Source organism: Delphinus delphis, chromosome 12 (assembly GCF_949987515.2).
Source record: "Delphinus delphis chromosome 12, mDelDel1.2, whole genome shotgun sequence".
NCBI classification, from domain to species: domain Eukaryota; kingdom Metazoa; phylum Chordata; class Mammalia; order Artiodactyla; family Delphinidae; genus Delphinus; species Delphinus delphis.
Window position 1 is genome coordinate 21,447,663 of NC_082694.2, and position 27,520 is coordinate 21,475,182.

The 27,520-nt window shown below is 37.6% G+C and overlaps 1 protein-coding gene across 2 annotated transcripts in view; it reads right to left on the bottom strand.

Moving 5' to 3' along the window:
* Positions 1 to 27,520, bottom strand: part of CTNNA2 (catenin alpha 2) — a 1,196,494-nt gene that overhangs the window by 1,105,852 nt on the left and 63,122 nt on the right. The gene's annotated exons all lie outside the window — the stretch shown is intronic.

The following is a 27,520-nucleotide window of genomic DNA, read 5'->3' on the forward strand; positions in this document are numbered from 1 at the left end:
GTGTCTAACTACATAGCTGAAATATTTATATTTTATGAGTAGCATGCTTTTCAATACCCAGTGTTAAATATTTTTCTCTCTTAAATAATACGGTATTTATCAGGTAATGAATATTTATACTAATCAATACCAATGTCTCACCCAGATATTCTTGAACCACTTTTTCCAATTTTGTGGGCTTTAGGAGCTTCTACAACTAACAGCTGACACAACTTCTATATCTGCACATGACCCCATCCCTTGACCAATGACTGACAGTTGCAGAGTATGAAAGCCCAGCTACCCAGCCTCAGATCAGGACAATCCTGAGGACTACTCATATGCCAGAGTTCCCAAGGCACCCTCTCGCAGGACTTCACCTGTGGTCATGCTCCCTCCACTGTCCTACTTCTCCTATTCTCCTGTCTATCACCCAAGGAACAATTCCTTAGTAAACCACATGTACATGAATCCCTAATCTCAGGGTCTGCTTCTGGAACCCAACCTAAAAGAATATCTTATAAATAAGATTGTACCTTCTTGGAAAAGTACATTTTAAGGCTTTTGACTTATTTCCCCCTATCGAAGTTGGTAAATTCTTATTTCTATCAGTAATATGAGTTACTGTTTCTCCTCATCCTCACTAACATCAGAGATGTGTATATGCATGTATATATGCACACACACACACACATACATTTTAATCTTTCCCAACTGAAAAACGAAAATGGTACTTCATTGTTATTTATATTTCTTTATTTGATCACTGAGGTTGAACGTAATTTGTACATTTTTACTTCCACGTATAGTGAAACTCTCGCCTACTGCATGAATCTACTCCACACAACTAGTCACACATCTACTGTTAATAGCCAAGTGGTGAGGGAGCTCACTGCCTTTTGGTATAGTTTAACTCAGTGTGCAAATCTTACTATTATCACCCCCTGCCTATCAATGGGGAGTGATGGCTAATTAGGTTTTAATCTGCATTTTGAAAGTAACACAAAATTAGTCTAATCTATCTGTCACACAATGACTCCTCAGGTATGTGGAGAAACAGATCACTTTCCCCAGTCTCTGTGTTTCGCTCCCTCAAGTTTTCTTACTTCCAGGCCAAAACATTCTTATATCCTTCAATTTTCCTCACAAGACTTGGTTAGGAATTCAATTAACATCTCTTCAAGATCTAGTCAGCCAGGTGTCAAAAAGGATGCTTTCTCAAAAAGTCAAAGCAAAAATGGCAAAGGACACTTTCCCTTAGTATAAGGAAAATTCATTGCCTTAGTAAGTATTAAAGATTTTCTTTGAAATATCTTACTTAAAAATTCTCGGGCTTCCCTGGTGGCGCAGTGGTTGAGAGTCCGCCTGCCGATGCAGGGGACATGGGTTTGTGCCCCGGTCCGGGAGGATCCCACATGCCGCGGAGCGGCTGGGCCCGTGAGCCATGGCCGCTGAGCCTGCATGTCCGGAGCCTGTGCTCCGCAACGGGAGAGGCCACAACGGTGAGAAGCCCGTGTACCCACCAAAAAAAAAAAAAAAATTCTCAGATTTCTCTAAATTGATTTTCTGTATCCTATAAATACAGATACAGTTTCTATTCCCACCATTTCTGACAATTAATATACTTTTCCAATTTTATTTAAGAATGCTGGAGAAGGGCATTCAGTTCAAACATACAATTCTAGTGGCAGTGATGTCCAAAGACAGCCTATTGCAGATAAAATCACATTGAATATAGGTCCCAGAGAACCTTTTTGTAATCAATATTAAAATGAAATTTAGTTCTGTGTATTATTTATTCATAAAAATATTATAATAAGATTTATTTTTGTCAATGTTATATGTACAGCAACAGACTAAATATTTATTCATATTTCTCTATTTATCCTTAATATTTACAGGTTTATTTTACTCATCGTCTTAATATACTTTAAAAAATATTTTAAACTTTTAAAAATATTCTAAACATAGAATAGCCCACTCAATACCAAAAAAAAACAAAGTCAGGGGACTGACACACCCAACTTCCAGACTTACTATAAAGCTACAGTTATCAAGATGGTGTGGTGTTGGTGAAATAATAAACAAACAGATCAATGGAACAGAATAAAGAGTCCATAAATATATCAACTGATCTTTGGTAAGGGAACAAAGGTAATGCAATAGAGCAAAGATGGTCTCTTCAACAACTGGTGATGGAGCAAATGGAAATCCACATTTGTAAAAAAAAAAAAAAAAGGAAAGAAAATGAACCTAGACACAGACTTGGTACCCTCCACGAAAATGAACTCAAAATGGATCACAAATCTAAATGTAGGATGCAAAACAATAAAACTCCTGGAAGATAACAGAGGAAAAAAACTAGATGAACTTGGGTGCAGTGGTGACTTTATACATAAAATATCAAAGGCATAATCCATGAAAGAAAGAATTAATAAGCTGGGCTTCATTAAAATTAAAAATTTTTGATTGCAAAAGACATGTCCAACAAAGAACTATTATCTAAAATATACAAAGAACATTTAAGACTCAATAATAAGAAAATGAACAAGCCAATGAAAATACGTGCCAAAGACCTTAACAGACACCACACCAAAGAAGATATACAAATGGTAAATAAGCATATGAAAAGATGCTCCAAATCATATGTCATCAGGGAAATGCAAATTAAAACAACCCACTACACACCTATTAGAATAGCCAAATCCGGAACACTGACAACACCAAATGCTGGTGAGGATGTAGAACAACAGGAACTCTTATTCATTGCTGGTGGGAATACAAAATAGTAGAGCCACTTTGGAAAAAAGTTTGGCAGTTTCTTACAAAACTAAACATACTCCTATCTTCCAATCTAGCCACTGAAATCCTTGGTATTTACCCAAGGGGATTAAACCTGCACAGGGATGTTTACAGTAGCTTTACTCATAATTGCCAAAAACTGGACTGAACCAAGGTGTCCTTTAGTAGGTGAAATTAGCTGGAGTACAGTCAGTCAATGGAATACTATTCAGCACTGAAAAGCACTGGGCTATCAAGCCATGAAAAGACATGAAGGAACCTTAAATACTTATTGCCAAGTCAAAGAATCCCATCTGAAAAGACCACATTTTGTACGATTCCAACTATATAACATTATGGAAAAGGCAAAACTATGGAGACCATAAAAAGGTTATTTAGGGGGAAAGTGAGGGGAGTTGGGGGAAAGGAGGATTTTAACAGGTAGAGCACAGAGAAATTTTAGGGCATGAAACTATTCTGTATGATACTATGATGGTGGATATGTATCATTACATATTTGTGCAAACCCATGTGTAACACCAATGTGAATATAACAGCACCAAGAGTAAACCCTAATGTAAACTATGGACTTTGGGTGATGACAACGGGTCAGTGTAGGTTCATCAATTGTAACAAATGTACCACTCTGATGGGGGATGTTGATAATGGAGGAGGCTATGTGGGGATGGGGGAATATGGGCAATGTCTGTACCTTCTGCTCAATTTTGCTGTGAACCTAAAACTGCTGTAAAAAATAAAGTTTATTTACTTAAAAAAATTCAGAGGACCTTGCAATGGAAGAGATACAAAGCTGACCTAAGGTCCCAGTGTCCTGTTTTCATATCTAACTTGGGCTCAGTTCCCATTCTTGCAGATCTTCTGATCAACCTCTCCAAGGGACATCTAAAGTTTCTAAGGAGTAAAAAAAGGTAGAATATTTCAGTTCTTCACACAAACAAAATGTTTGTATGTATATATATATATATATATATATATATACACACACACACACACATGCAGCTTATTATATGAATACTTAATATTGTTTCTAACTGACCCATACATCAGAGGCCCCATTAGCATAACAGGGGAGTCCTCTGCCTCTCTAGGCAAAGCAGGACTGCCCAACTACATTTTACAACCACTGAGTAGGGTGATTCTCATGATCCTCCAAGATTTCCATTCCCTAGTATCCTTCAGGAAACAAGAATAAGGCTCAACAATTCTGTAAAACATCACTTTGGTTTTTGTGTTTGCACTGGAGACTGGCTGTAGGGCAAGGTTAAAGAGAATGCAGCTTGAGCTCAGGGCTCTTTGATTGCATGATTTAGAGATATGAAAGTATCTGGCTTTCTAGTATCATTAGTTAGCAGAAACAGGCAAAGCAGCTGCGAAGAAAGGTCTCTTTCTTTCTTCTCCACATGCTCTCTGACATTTCCACTACTTAGTTTTCTCGCTCATAAGGTTGCCCTTTTCTTTCTGTTGCCATCCTTCCCTGTCATTCTTTGGGTGTACTGGTCAGCGGCGCTTCAAGGACATCCCTTCCTTCCTTTGCTAGTGCCATTCCCCATTGTTTTCCTATACCTTTGGATCTATTTCTTCATGCTTTCTTCCTTTCTTCTCCATGTGGAACCCATATCATTTGATCTACTGACAGTTTTCTTTCTTCCTTTGATACTCTCTTACTTCACCATTTTTCCTATCTTTACTCTGAGCTACAGAGACAAAGTATCTCCTACAGAGAAGCTTAGTTCTAAAATTCATTTAAACATTCACTAAGTGCCTACTAAGTTCTGGCAGTGTTCTGGGTGTTAGGAATACAGGAATGCACAGAGCCCTTTGGGAATTCAAATAGTTCCAGGCCAGTATGATAACTACCATCTACAAAGCACTATGAAAAGTAAAAGAGAGTAAATCAATGTTTACAATTATGAATGATTTGTGAAAGGCTTCCCCAAAGAGAGCAATTGGGCTTGGTCTGGAAGAATAAATAAAAGGTTGCCAGAGAATAGAAATAGGTAAGTCTAGCACAGTCAGGGACAATGTAACAGGGAAGAACAAATCTGACTTCATATTAGATCTTCTTCTTTTACTTTAACCTTTGTATTCTATTGCGTTTGCTTTAAGTTAAGAATATTGCCTATAGCCTGAAATAAACAGGAGAGCCCATTCTCAAGGCTCTGACCTTTAAGGGTATAACACTTTTCCATTAATATAGAGATAAAAAGTTGCAGAACAGAGAATAACATTTGTCTTGTTGAAGGTTTACAGGAACATTGTGACCTGATCTACCTGGACAGATGCAAGAACGAAGGATTCCGACACCAAGAGGTTTGCAGCAACCAACCACAGCCCTCCCTCACCTTGCCTTTAAAAGTGCTTTGCTGAAACTCTGGAGAGTTTAGGGTTTGGGGGGGGGGGCATAAGCAACCTGTTCCCCTTGCATGGCCCTGCAATAAAACCTTCCTCTGCTCCAAACACAAACGTTTTGGTACTGTTTGGCCTCGCTGTACATCAGACACACAAACTTGCATTTGGAACAACAAGGCATGTAGGCATTTAAGAGAGAGCATCATACGGAGGAATAGATCTGTTCCATTTGTTCGTTTAGGGGTTCTGACCAGAACTGAGGTTGGGGGTGGCTGGTGAAGAATACTGCATATTTCAAGAGCTGGATCATAAAATGTGGAACCATCTAAGAAGTTTAAGCCAAACAGCACACAATCAGGTCAATGTTCTAGAAGTGTAACTGTCAACTATACATTAGATAGATCAGATAGCAGGTGACATCAGGAGAAAATGCCATTCAAAGATTCTTATAATAGCTCAGCAAGGGAAAATGAAGAACTCAAGTAAGGCAGTGAGAGTTAAGACTGAGGATGAGAGAGATGTGAGATACAATTTTAAGTATCGTGATATAAATAGGGGCTTGAATACAAGGAGAGGGAGGACTCTAAGAGGAACACCTGGTTTCTGTCCTGGGCTCTTTAGTTTCATGGTGAAGGCATCCACTAAGGTAAAATTCTGGAAGAATGTGACAATTGGGAATAGAAAAAGTTTAATTTTAGATGCACTGAATTTGGGATGCCTATGGATGTTCACATCTATGAAATAGCTGGAAAGAGGTCTGAAAGCTCAGGAGAGAGTTTGGGACTAGAAATAGAGATTTGTGAGTCACTAGCACATCCGGTAAACAGTATATAAATGATGGGAATAGATTAAATTACCCCGGGGAACATATATAGAGAAGGATCAGGGTGAGACATGGGACGTGGGGGAAAGCATATATTTAGGAAATGTGAGTTAGACCTAAGAAAGGAGACAAGGAGAAAGTCAGACCTGGAGCAGAACCAGGTGAGAGTGGGATGGTTGATACAGAACTTACGTCAGGAAAGTCAAAATTGGCTATAGTGTGAAATCCTGAAGAGGGTCAGAGTGGACCAAGGACAGAGAGCAAATCTTTGAATATGACAAACAGTTAATCCTTGGCTTCCTTGTTCAGTATCAGCAAATTGCAGTCAGAGCCAGAAGGCACTGAATTAAGGAGGAAGACTAACCTTTTCAAAAAAATCTACATGAGAGAAGAAAAGATAAAGAAAGGACCTGGGAATATGAGGAATTATCAGAGGAAGATGCCTTTTATTCATCTGTTTTTTCTGATAAGGATGGTGATGATGATAATAAGGATGTTTTTATTGTTTTTAGAATGGGAGATATTTTAGTATGTTTATAGGCTCAGGATATGGACTGTGCATCAAGGAGTAGATTTAAGATGTAGAAGAAAAAGAAGGATAAACATGAAGCTAGGCAGGAGGCAGGAAGAAGCAAAAAGGATGATCTACTAATGTATCATTTCTGAGAATGAAGAAAATGAGTAAGAGTGGATAAGCTGCTGACAAAATCATAGGTATGGAGGATGGAAACAGAGATATGAGGTCTAAAAGCCTCAATGCCTCAATATTAAAAATGATAAATTTTTAATGATAAACTTGCATAGTTCCTCTTATGTGTCAGGTGCTATTTTAAGTGCTTTCAACCAACATCAACTTACCTGATCCTTGAAAACATCTCTATCAGATAGATGCCATTACTATCCCCATTTTACAGATGAAGACAGAGAGGCAAAGAGAAGTTAAATTATTTACCCAGGATCACAAAATAACTTGCAGAGCAAGAGCCTGAACACAGCCTAGATGTGTCCCTGCTCCTAACTTCTGTGCTATACTGCTGCTCTAAACAATAAGGTATCAAGTGGAAGGAGGTGGGGATCAGTAGGGGGATTTGGAAAAAAAATGCCAAGAAAATGATTTGGCACAGACCAATAAAGAACAAATAGAAAGAGAGAAGAATGGATTAAAGTCTTAAACATAAGTCCTGAAACTGTAAAAACTCCTAGAAGATAACAGAGAAAAACCTTCATCACATTGGTCTTGGCAATGATTTCATGAATATGACACCAAAAGCAAGTGCAACAAAAGCAAAAATAAACAACTGGGACTACATCAAACTAAGAAGCTTTTTGACCTCCCTGACAACTTTGAGGTCAAAACTATTACCAGGAGGGTATTTTACTCACACCAGTTTAAAAACATACTCCTAAGTCATGGATTAAGCCCAATATTATTATTATCCCTCTCTTTGATTGACCTTCTGTTTTTGAATATTAATTCTACCTCTCTTTGATTATAGGATTTTAGTATCATTAAAGGGCTACATAGCAAATCCAAAGGTAGATTTAAAAGAAAAAAAAAAAATCATATAATTCCAAATCATTTCAGGGGATTAAAAAACAACACTAAGAAACTTCTGCACAGCAAAGGAAACAATAAACAGAACGAAAATGTTACCTACAGAATGAGAAAATATTCATAAACCATATACCTGGTAAGGGGTTAATATCCACAATATATAAAGAACTCCTACAACTCAACAGTAAAAAAAAAATAAGTAATAATAATGACCGGCTTAAAAATGGGTTAAGGGGCTTCCCTGGTGGCACAGTGGTTGAGAGTCCGCCTGCTGATTCAGGGGACATGGGTTCGTGCCCTGGTCCGGGAAGATCCCACATGCCGCAGAGCGGCTGGGCCCGTGAGCCATGGCCTCTGAGCCTGCGTGTCCGGAGCCTGTGCTCCGCAGCGGGAGAGGCCGCAACAGTGAGAGGCCCACGTACCGCAAAAAAAAAAAAAAACGGGCTAAGGACTTGAATAGACATTTCTTCAAACAAGCCACACAAATGACCAACAGGTATATGAAAAGGTGCTCAACATCACTAATCATCAGGGTAATGCAGATCAAAATCACAATGAGATATGACATCACACCTGTCAGAATAACTATTAACAAAAAAACAAAAGACAACAGCTGTTGTCAAAGATGTGAGGAAATTGGAATCTTTGTGCACTGTTGATGGGATTGCAAAATGCTGCAGTCACTATGGAAAACAGTATGGAGACTCCTCCAAAAGTTGAAAATAGAACTACCATATGACTCACCAGTCCCACTTCTGAGACTGAAGTTTTTTTATCCAAAAAAAACCTGAAATCAGGATCTCAAAGAGATGTTAGCACTCCTCTATGTTCACTGCAGCACTATTCACATTAGCCAAGATGCAGAAACAACCTAAATGGCCATGGACAAATGAATGATAAAGAAAATACATACATACAATGGAATACTATTCATCCTTTAAAAAGAAGGAAATATGCAACAACATGGATGAACCTTGAGGACATTATGTTAAATAAAATAAGTCAGTCATAGCAAGATAAATACTGAGTGATTCTACTTACAGGAGATATTTAAAATAGTCAAATTCATAGAGTCAAAATGTGAAATGGTGGTTGTCAGGGCAGAGGGAGGGGGAAAGCGGGAGTTACTAAATCAATGGGCATAAAGTTTCAGTTAAGCAAGATGAATAAACTCTAGAGATCTGCTATACAACACTATTTCTATAGTCAACAACAATTATTGTACATTTAAAAATTTAAGACAGCACATCTCATTTTGTGTTCTTACCACAATAAAATAAAATTAAGTTTTAAATGAAGCAAGTAGGTCTCAGAAAAAAAAGAAAGAAAGAAAGAAAAAAAGAAGGGTATCACTGGAGCACAACTGCAGTTGATGACCATGAACTTGTGGTGAAGCCAACCTACATTGCTGTGTATCTCCTCAGAAGTGCTGGCCACATGGGTACAAGAAGTAAGAAGGTAGAAGTACTGATAGGTGTTGGAATTGTGCTGTAAAGGTAAGGCACAAAAGTAGGGGAAGTAATGGACAGGAGGAAGATGGTGGGTCAGCAATTCAACTGAATTGCCAGAGAGAAGGTCAACAGGGAATAGGGAAGAAAGAGAAACCAGGAGCATGATGGAGTAAGAAGGTTAACAGCCTGGAGATACGGTTCAAGGGAGAAAAGCCTGGGCAATAAGAGTGAAGACACACTGCAAGTGTTGCAAATAAAGAAGGCTGTGATCAGAGTGAAATGCTACACTTAAGAATTCTGAAGGTGAGCGAGATCTAGTGTTGATAGTTATGTATTCACTGAAGACTGCTCCTTGTGTTCTACAACAGTCACCCAACTGTGTCCCAACGTTCTACAACTGTAGCAATGCACCTGAGGTTCAGGAGAAAGTCAAGTGAAAGGCTATATTGTTCAAGGTTTGAGGAACATCTAAGTAAAGCATACTGATAAAGGGGACAATGGAACTGAAATGCTCCTGAGTGTTAATTAGAGACATTCGGCCTCAACCGTGATATCCAGGTAGAGTAGGGAAGAAAATAAATTTGGGAGAGTTCTGACAGACTGAAATTACGGTGGAATTAGAATGTCTGTAAGGGTTTTATAGAAAGGTTAAAAAATATAATTCCATCTTGTCAAACTATTCCTGTGTTTACTTTCTTTGACCAAATGGGCCTTAATCTCCTTGTACGGACAGAAAACTGTGCAGTTTGGCTTCTCCATATCCTAATATTCTGAGGTTGTTGTGTAAGTACTAAATAAATACTTGCTGGGATGAACACATCACTGAATTTACCACTGACAGCCTCCTTAGAAAAAGACCCTTTAGGCATCATCTCCTCTTGCAAATCAAAAAGGAAGCTCAGAGAGGACTAGACCTCATAGAAAGATGAGTTAGATACAGAATCAGACCATCTGAGGGCCAGAGACAATCACTGATTATCTCCTTTCTGCTATGAGTTATAAACTTTTTCTTTGGGTCCATACAAAACTTAACACAGCATTACACTGGCATAGGGTATACAACCCTTTAGGAAAAACAACATATTCTAGCAGTAGTCGTCTTCCCTTCCTTTCCCACAGTCATTGGACCTAAAGATTCCCCCAGGATCCTGAGAGCTATCCTTGGCTCCCTATGTGACTCAAACTAGCTCCTGGCTCCAGCCTGGGATGGCAAATCCCTAAGACTCAAATGAAAGACTTGAGACCTTGAATGACATCTATGTATTTAAAAATCCAGAATTTGCACATCATTTCTAACAAGAACAATGGAAATGGACATGATTGTTTCTCTCACTGGTAACTGCACCTGGCGAATTCTGCTACTCCACTTTCAATCATCATGGTTCAGAGCAGGCTAAGGCCACTCCTGTGCCATGTGACAAAGCCTGGCCAATTAGAGGGTCACAGCATGGGAGCCACAGCAATAGGCTCAAAAACAGCATTGTTCCTGGCTTAGCTAGGAACATCAGAGATTGGCTGTGATTTTTTTCTTTTTTTTTTTTGCTGTACGCGGGCCTCTCACTGTTGTGGCCTCTCCCGTTGCGGAGCAACAGGCTCCGGACGCGCAGGCTCAGCGGCCATGGCTCACGGGCCCAGCCGCTCCGCGGCATGTGGGATCTTCCCGGACCGGGGCACGAACCCGTGTCCCCTGCATTGGCAGGCGGACTCTCAACCACTGCGCCACCAGGGAAGCCCTCGCTGTGCTATTGATGGAACTTTTACAGAAGAGGTGTTCACTTTCTGCTGGAGCTGCCAGAGGTGAGCAGGTAAAACACCACACAGAGCCTGAGAATGAAGGTAACAGAGATGAAAGCAAGCCCAAGAGATAGAAACAGACCAGGGTTCAGCCATGCCTAAAGCCATGCAACCCTTGGCCACTGTGGTTACAAAAACTAAAAAAATCCTTTTTGCATTAAAGAAAGATTTTTTGACTTATAAAGGCAAGAGTTTGTTTGGTGTGTGTGTGGTATGTGTGAAAGAGATGGTATTTTTTGAATGTGGAAGATCAGGAAATTAAACTTTAAAAAATAAAACTCCAATCTCAAAACTGTCTCACACACACAAAAGGAATTTACGCGCACACATTATCAACTGGTCATCTGGCATTACTGCAAAAAGCAACTCACTGGCTCACACTCTTCCAAGAGACAGCAGAAAAGAGAAGTGAAAGTGAGAGGGAGACAGACAGATGATATAACTTTTCTAATCCAGAAAAAAAAAATACATTAAAACCAGCTCTAATGACCACTTCTGGGGAAAAAATGAATAGGAAGTAAAAAGAAAACAAACAAGTTAGTCAATATCAAAAGAAACAACCAAAAAGTAAACCCTTTCTATATCATACTCTTAGAACAGGCTACGCATATATAAAATGCAGATTCATTTTCCTAAAGCAACACCAGCATCTCTCAAAATCTCTCTCAGGACACCAATATCCCCACAAAACTGTTAGTCTTGTAAGCGCCAAAAGATCGGCAAAGTTAAAATAAGATGGAAATATGCTCCACTGACAAGCAGTCAGCAGCAGAATTCTTTCTGTGATTTTGATGGGAAGGAACTCAACACAGGTATCCCCTGCTTTTTGAAAGTTCACTTTATGCCACCTCACTTTTATGAAATACCTACATTAGTACCTGGTTTTGCTAAGAGAAAGAGATCTGAAAAGGATTTTCGCTTTTACAAACAAAGGCAAAAATCAAAAACAGCGCACTCAGCATGTGTTTTGTAGGGAGCCCTTACAGAGGGAGGGCATCCTGAGCAGCAAGGGCGGTTGCACCAAGCTCCTTCCTGGGAACTACGCTCCACATCTCAGCATCAAGCCTTGAACTGTGTCTGTGAGCATCTGTGGTTTATCTCTATTGTGCATCCTGTCAGCAAGTTGTGTTCTAAGGTATTTGTTTCTTTGTTTTAAGGGGAAACCATTTCAGCTTACGAAAGGTTTCATAGGAATGCTCTACTTTTGGATAGCGGGGAAAACCTGTGTAAGAAATGCCACTGGAAGATTTTTGTATAAATAAATGCAAAACAATGATGGGAAGCTTAAATAATTAAAGCTGAATCTTATGACACAGTTGCTGTTTTGCCCCCTGCAGCATGTCTTTCTTCATGAATGTGCCTAATAGACAGTCAACCGTGTCATTTGGGGTGATAACTGCATTCATGTCAGAAAAATTCCATCATAACACCCTTTTCAATGTCTTTTTCTAAGTCATGGTTAAACATTCCTCAAAATAACATTTATAAATATATTCTATTGACGAGCCTCTTTCACATAAATTGTCTCATTTTATGCAGTACGTTCCCAAATAGTGTTCTGGTACAAACCAGAATACTAGGTTCAATGATCCAATATGAGTCAACTTAAATTAAAATTGCACAGGAAAAATTCAAATGATCATATTCATTGATGGTAGAATTTTATGATGATTTGCTTCTTTTAAACAATAAAAGCCTCGGTTATTGCATTTTTTTATGCTGAAGTTTTGAACTTATACACCAACAGAAGTATGTCCCACATCTCTTAAAGCAATACAAATACACTAGAGGAGAACAGAGAAGGAGAAGGAGATAAAACAACACATTGCATTCAGTCCTTGTGCTTAGAGCAAAACAAAGTGGTGAAACTGATTACTCAGGAAGAGCTGATGTCATCTGAAATGACCAAAAATTAAACCATTTTTTATATTAAAAGGTTTGGATGATATCTCATTTTACATTTAATTTTCAAATAAAATACAGCTTTTCCTTCATCTGGTACATTTTTTTTTTCTTCTTCTTTGCGGCACGCGGGCCTCCCATCACTGTGGCCCCCTACCGTTGCGGAGCACAGGCTCCAGACGCGCAGGCCCAGTGGCCATGGCCCACGGGCCCAGCCGCTCCGCGGCATGCAGGATCCTCCCAGACCAGGGCACAAACCCGCGTCCCCTGCATCGGCAGGCGGACTCCCAACCACTGCACCACCAGGGAAGCCCCATCTGATACACTTTTAAAAAGCAAATTACCAATACTGCCAGACAATAATGTTTATTGTAGCTCTAGTCATCCTGTATCAAGAAAAAAGTAATCGAGTCACATGTTCCAGACAAACAGGCCTCTATCAGCCACAGAAAAAGTCTTGTCCTGAAAGAGCAAATGTAATTTTTTTTTTTTAAAGAACAAAGCATAAGTTTTAAAATAGGAGTATAATGTGTTTACAAAAAAGATTAAGAAAATGCTAGAAAAGAATAATGAAGGATATTTTGTCATCTACTAATTCCTTTGGAATGCAAAGTTCATATCAATATATTATATTATCTCCCCATCAGTTAGAAAACATCAACTGGCTCCTGAATATCTGAAGACAATTAACAAATTAAGTACAGTAGGTTTTCATCATATTTGAATAAATAAGGACAGTAGCTGAAGAACTATTTTAAAATACAACAATCTTGGGCTTCCCTGGTGGCGCAGTGATTGCGAGTCCGCCTGCCGATGCAGGGGACACGGGTTCGTGCCCCAGTCCGGGGAGATCCCACATGCCGCGGAGCGGCTGGGCCCGTGAGCCATGGCCGCTGAGCCTGCGCATCCGGAGCCTGTGCTTCGCAATGGGAGAGGCCACAACAGCTAGAGGCCCGCGTACAGCAAAAAAAAAAAAAAAACAAAACAATAATCTTTGTATTCTCTGAGAAGTACTACAAAAAAACCTAGGGCCAAAAAAAAGTCCCTTCTCATATACATATAAGTTTGCAAAATATGGACCAGCATAGCATGATTAAACATACCTGTTTCAAAAAGTCTCCAGGAAAAAAGCTCACAAGCTTCCTCAAAGGAGCGGTTACAGCAGGTGTAACAAATGAAACCTGTTTTCACTAGGATTTAAAGAAACCTTCACCTTTATAGTCCTTTGCAGTCAAACTTGTAACCACTGGGGGGAAAGGAGGACATGAAGGGTTAAGTACTCAAAGGTTTCAGAAAGCGAAGTGTCATCTTCGGTGAAAATACTTAACTTTGATTGTGTATACCTACAAGAGGGAGTTATAAGCTTTGCTTTCTAATTAAATTTGAAGACTGAACACGTTTTTGTTCTTGCTAAGATCGGTCTTCAAATTCCTAGAGAGAAGTTAGGAGACACCTGCAGCTCAGTGAGACAGTGATGTTTCTCAATTTGATTTAAGCCTTCAATAGTCACTGCTTAGTTTCCACTCATTCCTAATACTCTGAGGAGTAAACTGGTGTCTCAGGGAAAAAAAAAAAACAAACCTGAAAATCTCCGCAGAGAAACAACTGTGACTCGAGATGAGCATCATTCTTTCCTTAATCCACAAGAATATATTTCACTTCTTTCTTTTTAATACTGAGTTCCCAACGTTTCATTTTCTTGGCTAAGCATAGTCTAGGAAATGTCTTAAACACAGTTCTTCCCAATAATATGCCTCCTATCTTCTAAACAGCAATGGGGGTTAATGAACTTTACTACAGAAAAAAAAAAAAGGACGCTAGTGTAGACAATTCAGACCCTTTCATTAAGTATATAAGGATAATATTTAGGACACAAAACACACACACTTCTAATTTATAAGCCAATGGATACTGTGATGAGGAAAACTGAGAAATTATTTCTTTTAAAATAAAAAAGACAAATCATTTTCCAGGTTCAAATTATATAATGTATATTTTATTACTCAAAACACTAACTCTCTCATCACCATTCTAAGCAGTGGCACAGACCTAAAACTACTTTCGAAGAGTAGTCTTGGCTTCCTGGAGGCACGGCCTTGGCTCACTCTGGAAAAAAGTAATGGCCTTCTACTCAGGCATGTGGCCTGCTGAGATGCCTCAATTTTCGGGATAGAATGTCCTTCCTCCCAGCTAACAGTTTAAAAGGTACAGCTCATAACACAGAATTAGGAATATTTCAAACCCTCTGATCATTATTAGTAATACTGACTGCTCAAATGATTGAGCTATTACTATGTGCTATCCTTTTGCTCAGCCCTTTGACCCACCGCCCACTGAACCCTCCAATACCCTATGAGGAAAGTACTATTATTTTCCTCTGTTCATAATCTCTTCATTAATTTATCTGAATCATCAAAGGCTAAAAGGTCTTCTATCTCCCTGACTATATGTTTTCCTCTGTACCTCTCATATGGTACTTATGCAAGTACCAATATTGCTTTCCAGGATTCCATGTGTCCGTCTTTACTGTTGCCCCAAGAGCCTTCAAGCCTTGTGCAGAGTGGTCCATAGCACAGGAAACTCTAAAAACTCGTTGAATGGGTGGTGCTTACCGTCTCTTTTCCTTTCAGGGTAATTATACAACATTTTTCTCAGTACATTTTCTGTACAATTACTTATTGTATAAGATCCATATACCTATCAGAAAACACATTTTACCATTCTATAAGAGGCTATATTTTTATCAATTTCTAGAAAGGATTATCAACTTCAAAGATTTCATTTAGCTGCAAGATAACTGAGAACAGCAGGAACTCAAGATCGATTTTCTGATTAAAAAATATAAAAATGCTAAAATAAATGCAAATATATCTTAACTAGAAAGCTCAACCCAAAGCTAAAGATCTGCTCTTACAATAATTTAGTGGTAAGAAGTGAAATTACAAAAGATGAAGAAGATAATAAAGGCTTCTCCAAGTGAACTTTCATTTTAAATTAAAAACAAAAGTAACAACAGAAAAGGTAAGTGCTGGGAAAAAAAACCCTAAACTAAAAGAAAAGGAAGGCTTTGTGGAAAAGAAAAACTATAAACTTTGAAAAAAAGGGATAAAACACTTTTATGTTATACAGTGAAAAAATAGGGAGCCTGCCAGAGGCTGAATAGGGGAATAAGAAGCAGGAGGCCAGACTCCAAAATAGGACACATCCGACCGCAAAGCTGACAGCGCTGACAATAATAACTAAGAAGGGAGGCCATGGTTTTAGGAGGTGATGTTCTTGACAGAAAATAATCAGAAGAATGCTATACTCTTGACAGTTTGGTAATATTTGAAGATTTACTACACAGCAGAGAAGCAGACAGCAGAGCAGTGATGTGCAGAGAGCTACAGCGTCCTCAGCACTCATGCCAATAACAAGTGAGAAAATGGGGGCATCAGATGCCCAAGGGGCCAACGACCACTTCAGGAGTTCCATTTTCCTCTAGGGGGTTGTTTTATTTTACTTTTTTTTTTTTTTTTTTTTTTTTTGCGGTATGCGGGCCTCTCACTGTTGTAGTCTCTCCCGTTGCGGAGCACAGGCTGCGGACGTGCAGGCTCAGTGGCCATGGCTCACTGGCCCAGCCGCTCTGCGGCATGTGGGATCTTCCCAGACCAGGGCATGAACCCGTGTCCCCTGCATCGGCAGGCGGACTCTCAACCACTGCGCCACCAGGGAAGCCCTAGGAGGTTGTTTTATTCTAAAAATGAAGGATGTGTTTTCGAACGAGTTTTAGGCACAATACACTTAAATACACTATTTTCTGAGTCTCTTTTAGGGAAAGAAAAACAGAATGTAGGCTAAGAGGAGGGGAAAATGAGGATTGACTCCAGAGGCCTGTTTAGACCTGTTGCCTGACACAATAGGGGCACAGTGGGGGTGAGAGGCAGCTGTAGCCAGCACAGAGAGCAAGTCAGGTCAGCAAGCATGCCCAGCTGTGCAAGTGCATTCCCTGCTGCACCAGGAATTAAAAGGGAAAATGATGTGGGGAAAGTGATGTGTCACATCACTGACACATTTTCTCATTAAAATGCCATTTGCAGTTGCCAGCCAGCTCTGAGACAAAGTATCATGTATTAAAACCAGTCTCATATTCCCATTCTTTACATATTACAGTCATGTAACAATAAAAGCCAACTCTGCCTTAGTGGGGAAAGGCAAGAAATATTGACAGTAAACTCAGGAATAAGAAATGTATGTGCACTATTGCCACCACTATTTACTTAACGTTGCCTAGGAAGTGTAATCCAACACACTTAAAACAAAACAATTGGACACATGAGAATTAGAAAAGAAAAGGTAGGATTATCTCACACTACAAATAAATGCCTTGAAAGCCAAGTGAAAAACTACTGCAAACAATAAAAGATACCAGTAGCCTTCATACATACAAATAAAAATACACAATTTTAAAATCTAATGGAACAAAAGACATGACTTAAAACAGCAACAAAAAGACAAACTACTTAGAAATGTGAAAAACTTGCATGAAGAAAATATTTAAACACTCCTGAAAGATCAAAAAACATACTTGAAAGAAAAGAAATGGTGTTCTTGGATAGAAATACCTGGTATCATAACAATGTCAGTCCTTCCTAATTTATTAATTTATATCAATCCCCACGAAATACTACCAGGTTATTGTTATTTTTCTTTTTCTGGAGCTAGATAATTTCATGACTGTGAGATTGGTGCATGCATTATATACAAATCAAATAACCATAAAAAACGTCCAGGAATCAGATCCAAGTACGTATAAAAATCTACAGACTTCTACATTTTGCTTTTCTTTTTTACCTCATTAATATAACCTGAATTTGAACTAAGCAGGAATCACTGAAATCGACTGAAACACACTGAATATACAAAAATCATGAATTCATAATGACATGCAATGATAAAGACAACAACAAGGAAGAAAAAAATTCACTCCTACCATGACCATCACCCATTAATTATCACTGGAAATTTCAAGGAAACTAACTCCTTCCTCTAAAAGTTATCAATTCCAACTTTTCTAAATAAACTCTAAGGTAACTGGGTAGCCCTAGTGAGGAAAACTCTTCGTTTACAGAAGAAAACCAACCGATAAATACAGAGAAAGGGGAAAATTAGAATATATAACTCCTGTTTGTAACACCTAACAAGATAACTGATTCAGGAAAAGGTAAATGGATGAAACTATTAGATGAACAGTTGATGAGAATCTTTATTTATTTATTATGTATTTATTTATTTTTGGCTGTGTTGGGTCTTCATTGTTGTGCACGGGCTTTCTCTAGTTGCAGTGAGTGGGGGCTACTCTTCGTTGCGGTGCACGGGCTTCTCATTTTGGTGGCTTCTCTTGTTGTGGAGCATGGGCTCTACGTGGGCGGGCTGCAGTAGTTGTGGCCCCCAGGCTCTAGAGCACAGGCTCAGTAGTTGTGGCACAGGGGCTTAGTTGCTCCACGGCACGTGGGATCTTCCAGGACCAGGGCTCGAGCCCGTGTCCCCTGCATTGGCAAACAGATTCTTAACCACTGTGCCACCATGCAAGTCTTGATGGTCATCTTTAGAATGAAGGGATAACACTGGCAGCATCTGAACCCAGTGTCAATCAGATGTTAGGTGCCTTCAGAAGTGATACAATATGAAACAGATGGTCTATGAAGCATTCTATCAAAAACATATATCCGAAACCTAATTTAGAAGCTAATTTTCTGCTTATAAGAATGATGAAGGATAGGGGATCATGTTAAACAACAAATGAAGAAGAAACAAGATTTTCAGTTTCCTCAACCAAACAATTGAATCGAAAATAAATAAATAAATAAATGTGTGGGAGACAGCCTGGTCTTGACTAAAAGAGGGGTCAGAAAAACAGGCACATTTAGATTCTCAAGGTCATTAGTAATCAGGAAATGCAAATTAAAACTACAATGAGGCATCACTTTATACCTTTTTGAATGGTCAAATAATAATAAAAAAATACTGAAAATAATAAGCATTGACTAAAATGTGGAGCAAACAGAATTCTCGTATATTGCTTTGGAAATGCAAAATGGTACAGCCACTCTGGAAAACAGTTTGCAGTGCTGTAAGAAGTTAAACGTGCATTTACCATGTGACCCAGCAAACCTAGATAGATACTCCTGGACATTTACCCCAAAGAAAAGACATATATCCACACAAAACCTACTGTGAATGTTTATATTAAGATTTATTCATAATCACCCAAAATAACCCAAATGACAAACATTCCAAATGTCCATCCACTTGTGACTGGATAAACAAACTGTGGCAACAACCATTATCCATATGATGGAATAGTGCTCAGCAATGAAAAAGGTACAAGCTATGATAAAGGGAACAACAAGACCAATTTCAGAATAATTATGCTAAGTGAAAGAAGCTAGACTTAAAAGGTTAGACACTGCATGATTCCACTTATAGGATACTCTGGAAAAGAAAAAACTATGGGGACAGATAAAAATATCTGTTGTTTCAAGGAACTGTGGTAACAGGGAGGGAATAGACTAAAAGGCGCACGAAAGAACTTCTTGATTATGCTGGTGGTTACACAAATAGATAGATTTGTCAAAATCCATAGGATTGCACACCTAAAAGTAGTAAAATTTGCTGAATATGAATTACATCTCAATAAACCTGAACTTTAAAAGACAGCGAGAGAGAGAGAAAGGGAGAAGGGTCTAGGAAACATAACAACAAATGCAATATACGGAATTTGTTTGAATTCTGATTCACACAAATAACTATGAAAAAATATTTTTAAAGCAAACTGGAATACCTAATTGTGGCCTGAATATTAGCTGAAACCAATAAATTATTTTACATTTTGCTAGATGGAACAATGACAAAATGGTTATGTTCTTTTAATGCCCATATTTTATATTTTTAAGAATAGCGTTTAGGGGTAAAATGACATGCTTTATAACATCCAGACAAAAACGTAAGAGACACATTTAAAAACTGGCAACATTTGTATAATTCTAGCACCCAGGTGAGGAATATATGACAGTTCATTATAAAAAAGAAACAAGCTAGTCATATAAGCAACTCTATTTTGTGTATATTTGAAAATGTTTATAATTAAAGATTAAAATAATAGCAAACATGTGTTGAGCATTTATCCCGTGTCTGGCAATGTTTTAACTACTTTACAGGTTAACACATTTAATGCTCATTGCAAACCTAAGTACAATTATAATCCCCCTTTTATACATGAGAAGACTGAGATCCTCTAAAGTTTAAAAATTGTCCCAATATGAAGTAACCAGTAAGATTCAAGCAGGCTCAGCCTACATTCTTAACCACTTCTAAGTCATAATATAGGTTACAAGGTCTGCTTATAATCTGTCCATATTATTTCTCTTAAATCAGTTATCATGTTGACACATTCAGCTATATATCTTCATGTTCATCATTTTTTTAATTCTGTGATTTCACACTAAAGTAGAAAAACCATACCATCTGCAATTCTCTAAACTGTAACAACAGGCCTAGTTAGATTATGGAAGAAACAAAACGTGAAAGTTAATTTCGCATATAATTTGGAATAAGGTAAATCCATTTGAACTACTACTGTTTTTTGCCAGGAGAATGATTTAGTAAGTGATAAAACTGATTTACTTCACTGGTTCCTTTTCAGTTTCATATGCATACCTTCAATTCCATTTTCCCATCTGCGTTTTCTATTACTGAAACGAAGAAGTGTAGTATACCATAAAACTATCCTGAACAGACTCATGAATATTTAGTAAGATGTTTTTGTATAGGTACGGCTAATCACTGTCAGCTGAAAAAAATGGGAAATGGCAAAGAATTTGTCAACCCGTGGACTTTTACTTCTCCCTGTCTTTTTTATCCTTGGGAAAAAGTATAAACTCTAAAATCTAGCAAAATCAAAGTCATAGCAAAGACTAATGTTTCTCTTTCTGGATTTGTCTCCACCGACAGGAAGTTAAAAATAACACAGGGTTGTACGTGTGATCCTTCTCTGAGGTACATCTCCAAGAGGAATATTTAAAAACAAGATTATGGAGGGATTTGATTTACACATGAAAGTTTAGCCAAGACACGTTGATCTAGGGAATAATTTGGGGTGATCCTAATAGCAGTTTGCTTTTAGCGGCCAAAAAAGTTAATCAACTAACATTTTGGGAAGTTAAATACAGCTCCTTTTTCACTGAAAAGGGAACACAATGATAAAATCAAATCACTCAGCACCAAAACTCAAAATTATAAATGAATTCTTATTTGAATGGAGGGTTATGACTTTTTTCCTCATACTTATTACCTACTCATCAGGAAATACACTCTAGGAAAATATTATTTAATTCAGATTACATAAATTAGCCAACACTTTGTTCTTCTTCAGATAAGAAAAATGTTATATTTAAGAATGAAATGTCTTCATAAATTTTATTAGATTTCTCCTTTGTATCCATGACCATTTTAAAGGGAAAAATCAGTTACCCTTTGTATTAATTTTCTATCACTGCTATAACAGATTACTACAAATTTAGTAGGTTAAGCAAACACAAATTTATAACCTTAAAGTACTGTACGTCAGAAGTCCAGAATGAGTCTCAGCAGACAAAAATCAAGGTGTCAGCAGAGTTGCATCTTTTCCAGAGGCTCTAGAGAAGAATCTGTTTCTCTGTTTGTTGAGGGTTTTCCCTGAATTCAGTCCTTAGAGGTTGTAGAACTATCTGCAGTTTCTTGCTGGCAATCAGCTGAGGCCCATTCCCAGCTTTAGATGCCACTACATCCCTTGGTTCACAGCTCCTTTTCTCCATTTTCTAAGCCACCCATATAATCCAGGATTACTTCCCCAGTTCATGGTCTCTAACCTTAATCACATCTGCAACATCCCCTTTGTCATGAAAGAGAACATATTCACAGGTTCTGGGGATCAGACAGTGGACAACTTTGAGGGACCATTACTCTGCTTGTCATACCTTTTGATACTACAACATCAGAATCTGAATTAAATTTCTGCTTGCCCAATATAACCTTTCAGACATTCTTGCCTGGGCTGCATGCATCAAGCACCTGGTAATACTGAGAGCAGGTAACAAGGCAGTGGATAGTGGGGCCATTTCAATCACTGAATTTTTTCCAAACCTTCTCACCAACAAGAACCATAAAGAAGCCATTAACCAACCTGCGTTCCTTACCAAATTATTACTCTTTAAAAAGTATTCAAAGGCATAGGTGATTATGGTCAATTCCAGACTTCTGATCACCGAAAATGTTAAGCATCACCAGGCTGACCTTACAAAATTTCATGCAAACACAAAGAAGACTGTTGCTTTAGTTGATTCTCATATGTATGCTACATAAAGGTACAGCTGCCACTAGCTTTCTTGAAACATTGAAATCATCACTAAATCCACTGCCCACTAAGATTCTCACGAACTGGCATGGAAAGATATTTCACAGCTGCCAGTATTCAATCCCTCTGGCATTCTTGAAAATCAAAACATCAGTTTTCAAGTGTAATAAATCAGTTTCTTCTATGAGAGGAACAGCAGCCAAAAATTAAATTAGGTGTGTCTTCCTAAAATTAACAGCACTGGGAAACTGCCAAAGTCATTGTATATAAAATTCCATTATCATTGTGGTATTTTTCTCCCTCTACAGGTGGGAGGGTGAAACAATTTTCATTTCTGCCTAATTTTTGTCACTTAGCTGTCTTCCAGTCAGGATTCCATCCCACATCCCTTTTTACTTTCCCAACATACATTTATTTAATGACTCCTGGGAGCCAGGCACAGTTCTGGATATTAGAATTTGACAAACTCAAAGATAAGATAAAAATATTTCATGAATATCTCGAAAAAGGTGACAGAGGAACTGGTGAATTTCTGAAATGTCTACACCTTCAAAAAGCAGATCCTAACTGGACAGCTGCATGTAAATCAATGAAGTTAGAACACACCCTCACACCATACACAAAAATAAACTCAAAATGGATTAAAGACTTAAGTATAAGACATGAGACCAAAAAGCTCCTAGAAGTTAACATAGGCAAAACATTCTCAGACATAAATCATTGTAATATTTTCTTAGATCAGTCTCCCAAAGCAAAAGAAATAAGAGCAAAAATAAATGAGACCTAATCAAACTTACAAGTTTTTGCACAGCAAAGGAAACCCTAAACAAAATGAAAAGACAACCTGTGGACTGGGAGAAAACATTTGCAAACAACGCGACGGACAAGGGCTTAATTTCTAAAATACACAAACAGCTCATACAACTCAATATCAAAATGAACAACCCAATTAAAAAAGAAAAAAAAAAAGAAGCAGATCCTAAAAAACATGGATTTCTAAAATCTAATCAGGAGTCGGGGTTGCTACAATGGGCATTTCTTGACCAAAGCTCCAATTCAGACCTACTTGCCTTTCCTGAAATAGTGGTAACTTTTGTAATAACATCTGAGAGCCAAGCATTTGCCATTAAATTTTCTGTCTTCAGTATCAGATGGCCCACAAGCTTGTGGGAGCTTTGTTCAGAAGAAATATCTTTCCTTTGTGCTGAAGAATAGCCAAAGATTTGGAGGCTAAACTATATTCTCCTGATTTCTCCCCCAAACAAACACGCTGTCTATTTTAAAAGCCAAGGCAGGGTCTTCCCTGGTGGTGCAGTGGTTGAGAGTCCGCCTGCCGATCAGGGGATGGAGGTTCATGCCCCGGTCTGGGAGGATCCCACATGCCACGGAGCGGCTAGGCCTGTGAGCCATAGACGCTGAGCCTGCGCGTCCGGATCCTGTGCTCCACAACAGGAGAGGCCACAACAGTGAGAGGCCTGTGTACCGCAAAAAAAAAAAAAAGCCAAGGCAATAAAAATATTTAATTTGATGACAAAAGGAGGATTGAATAAAGATTATATTAAAGTGGCCCACTGGTGGAAGAGTTCAGATGTCTAATGGGCCCTGTAGGCACCTTTAAACACAGGATTAAATCTTTAATAAGACCCTGAAAAAACAGTGAATTTCTGTGGTCGTGAGGGAGATCCAGGGCCTCAAGATATACCAGCATTACTACATATGGTTTAGAACCTGGTCTGATACATGATTACAAAATGAAGAGAATTCTAAGAAGAAAATAAAAAGTAGGGTAAAAATTCAAAAAGACAGAATCAAATAAAAAATGTACAATGTATGCTATTAGTAGTAATGTCAAATATGGCAGGAATCCTAAGCAAAATGAAGGTAGGCTACAATAAATTATTAAAAAGCAGAGATAAAAAAATTGGAAGTTTGGGATTGACATATACACACTACTATATTTCAAGTAGATAACCAACAAGGACTCACTGTACAGCACAGGGAACTCTGCTAAATATTGTTATAACCTAAAGGGAAAAACAATTTGAGAAAGAGCAGATACATGTATATGTATAACCGAATCACTCTGCTGTATACCTGAAAGTAACACAACATTGTTAATCAACTATAATCCAATATAAAATAAAAGTAATAAAAAAAGAGAATGTGCCCAAAAAAAAGCAGAGATAGCCAGTGTGGCTCTTAAATATACAGTTATATACCATTTAACAGACAACATATTAAAATACAAAAAGACTGAAAGAAAGGAAAATATGCACCATGTGGAAAATTAGATACGATACTTATCTGGCTAGATATTAAGGCTTATTACAAATCAGCAATAATGGTAAAATATACTGACTTAGAAATTGTCCAACAGACCAGGACAGAAGAGAGAGTCCAGGAGCAGATCTATGTTACATGGAAAGTCAATGTGGACAGAGGGTACATGGCAGATGAGCTTGCAAAAAGAGACTACATGGGCTTCCCTGGTAGTGCAGTGGTTAAGAATCCACCTGCCCATGCAGGGGACATGGGTTCAAGCCCTGGTCCGGGAAGAGCCCGCATGCCGCAGAGCAACTAAGCCTGTGCACCACAACTACTGAGCCTGCACTCTAGAGCCCGTGAGCCACAACTACTGAGCCTGCACGCCACAACTACTGAAGCCCACACGTCTAGAGCCCGTGCTCTGCAACAAGAGAAGCCACCACAATGAGAAGCCCACACACTACAACGAAGAGTAGCCCCCGCTCGCCGCAACTAGAGAAAGCCCACACAGAGCAACAAAGACCCAACATAGCCAAAGACAAGTAAAAATAAAATAAATTTATACAAGAAAAAAAACATAAAAACAGACTACAAATGCTACTGGGGAAATTGTATTCATCCACACAATGAAAAACATAATTAGATTCCTACCTGACTCATACTTAAAAATATATTCCAGACAAATGATAGATTTGAGTATAAAATGAAAAAATGTTTAAACTAAAAAGAAAATACAATGAAAAAATGTTTAAACTGAAAAGAAAATATCGGAAAATATTTTCTGTCCTTAAGATTAGAAAAGAATTCCTAAGCAAGATGCCTTCCACTAAAAAGGAAACCCACAAAATGCAAGTTAAAACAATGATAAATTATTTCTCTCAAAAGTAGCAGCATCAAAAGTCTCCATTAAATAAAAAATGGCAGAAAACAGTTGAACTTTATACAACCAACAAAGGAATATTATCTTGAAAATATAATGAAAGGCCACATATTAATAAGAAAAAGACAAATGACCTAATAGAAAAAAGACCAAAATATCTAAACAGAAAATTTAAAAGCAAAATACGTAGTGAAACATGTACTTCTAGCTATGGAGCTACTGAGTGTTGGGGTACTTTTCACTCATTTACAATTTCCATTCAGTTGTTGTACTGTCTGGGCCCACTAGTCCACATGAGGATATCTACATGCCAGCTATTCACACCTCAATGACCACACCTGATTAAAGGCAGTGATGATGTTAGTATACCCAAGTATCATCTAAATAATCTATTCAAACATTTTCCACTTACATTTATCAAATGAATTTATAAAATTTTACATTAAAGTATCGGATAAAAAGGACACAATATCACCTTCCTAAACAGAGGGACAGAATTAAACTTAGATTCTCTCATTTTTAGAATAGCAAATGTATTCAGCTCAGAGTGACTGCATGAAGCAAAACCGTCATAATCACATGCAGAGTGCCAGCACTATTAAACTGGTAACACCTTAAAACACCACCTACCTTTATATACCTGACCTAATTGGATTTCAAAATCACAGGGGAAAAGTCAGTGTATTTTAAAGCACCAAATTAATTAATGGTTTAAAATAAATTTTAAGCTATCTATAATAAATGATTTAGAAAGGATGAAGGTACTTCTGCTAATCAAAATATTATATATATTTTTTGTAACTTCTTCAAGCCTGAAATAATTTGTAATAGTCTTCCTACAGTTTGAAAGGGCAAATGTCAGTGACTTTCTAGTACCTTGTCATATCACTGCCAAATGACCTAAAATAACATTTCTAAATGAAAGCTATGTCTTTTTATATGAATCAATATTTTTACAAAACTCATCTAAATAAATATATATTTTTAAAATCCCTAAGTAGATTTTGATGTCATTAAATACCATTTAATGTAATATTGGAAAATTTTATCTGAAAACAAATAAGTGAAATTAAACTAAAAATGCATCATTCCTTCAAAGAATGAAGCATTAAACATTCTGAAACTACTTGGGGTGGTAAGCAATCATAATACAATGGAGTCCAATTATAAGAACTTACAGGTGATCCTAACATCTTAACATTATGTAAAACACATGCCTTAAGCAACTGAACTATGGTTCTCACAGGAACATTTGAAATGCACTAAGATCAAAGAGGAAAATCATGAACTCGGAAAGCTTAAAATGTAAAACCAACGTGAAGAACATGGCCGTAAACTTGTATACTCACATTTTCAAATGGGTAAACTTAAGTAAAATAAATTTAAATTAAAGTGGAAGTTATGCTTTAAAGTTTTTAGTAGACATATTTCCTAAATAATGCATAACTCCATTTCAGAAAACAAGGAAATCTCTGAACTTCTTCATTTATGAATGAAATAATATGTTATTTTAATACCAAGTTTAAATGCATAAGGTTTTTAATTTAAACTCTATAAATAACTCACCCACATATTTTACAACAGGCTCAATGCCTAGTGAAGTTGTAGGTTTCAAAAATGAGAGAAAAGCAAACACTAAAAATGAATGATATCGTCTATCAATGAGCATGCACACCCCATAAATTTAATCTCAGATATACTAATACCTGGTCTTATAAACAATACATAAATAAATATATGAGCCTTGACTAACAAAATAATGAGATTCTTGTTCTGGACTCTTAGATGGAATAAAGTAGAAGATATAACCTTTTAAAATACTATATAAAGTAATGTGGGTACTTTTTTAAACCGAGGTATATTATACCTCAGTTTATTTGTTTGTTAAATAAAAAGCACAGATATATTTAGTATGTTTAGTTTTAAAAATTGTATACACTGGTGTAACCACCACCCAAAACAAAATATTAAATAGAGAAAATGTCCATCTCCCATAAAATCCCCTTTACCTCCTTCTATTTAATTCCTCTCCTCCCCAACACAGGTAAATGTGGTTGATTTTTTTTAACAAAGCAAACAGAAGTAGACATCTAAATATCTCAATTGGCAACTTACTGAATTGAAATTGTCATTACTAACAAATGTTTGATCTCATTTAGAAGTGTTTTCAGAGTCTGAATAGTGACAAACTTTCATCTTTTAAATGTTTGATTATTGAGAAAAATTTCCAAAGTCATTCATAAATAAGTCTGAAAAAAAGGTAATTACAGAGAAGCAAAAGGAGGTAACATAGTCCAGACACCTAAGTGCCAAGCGCTGGGCTAACCATTTTAGACTACTGCTCTCC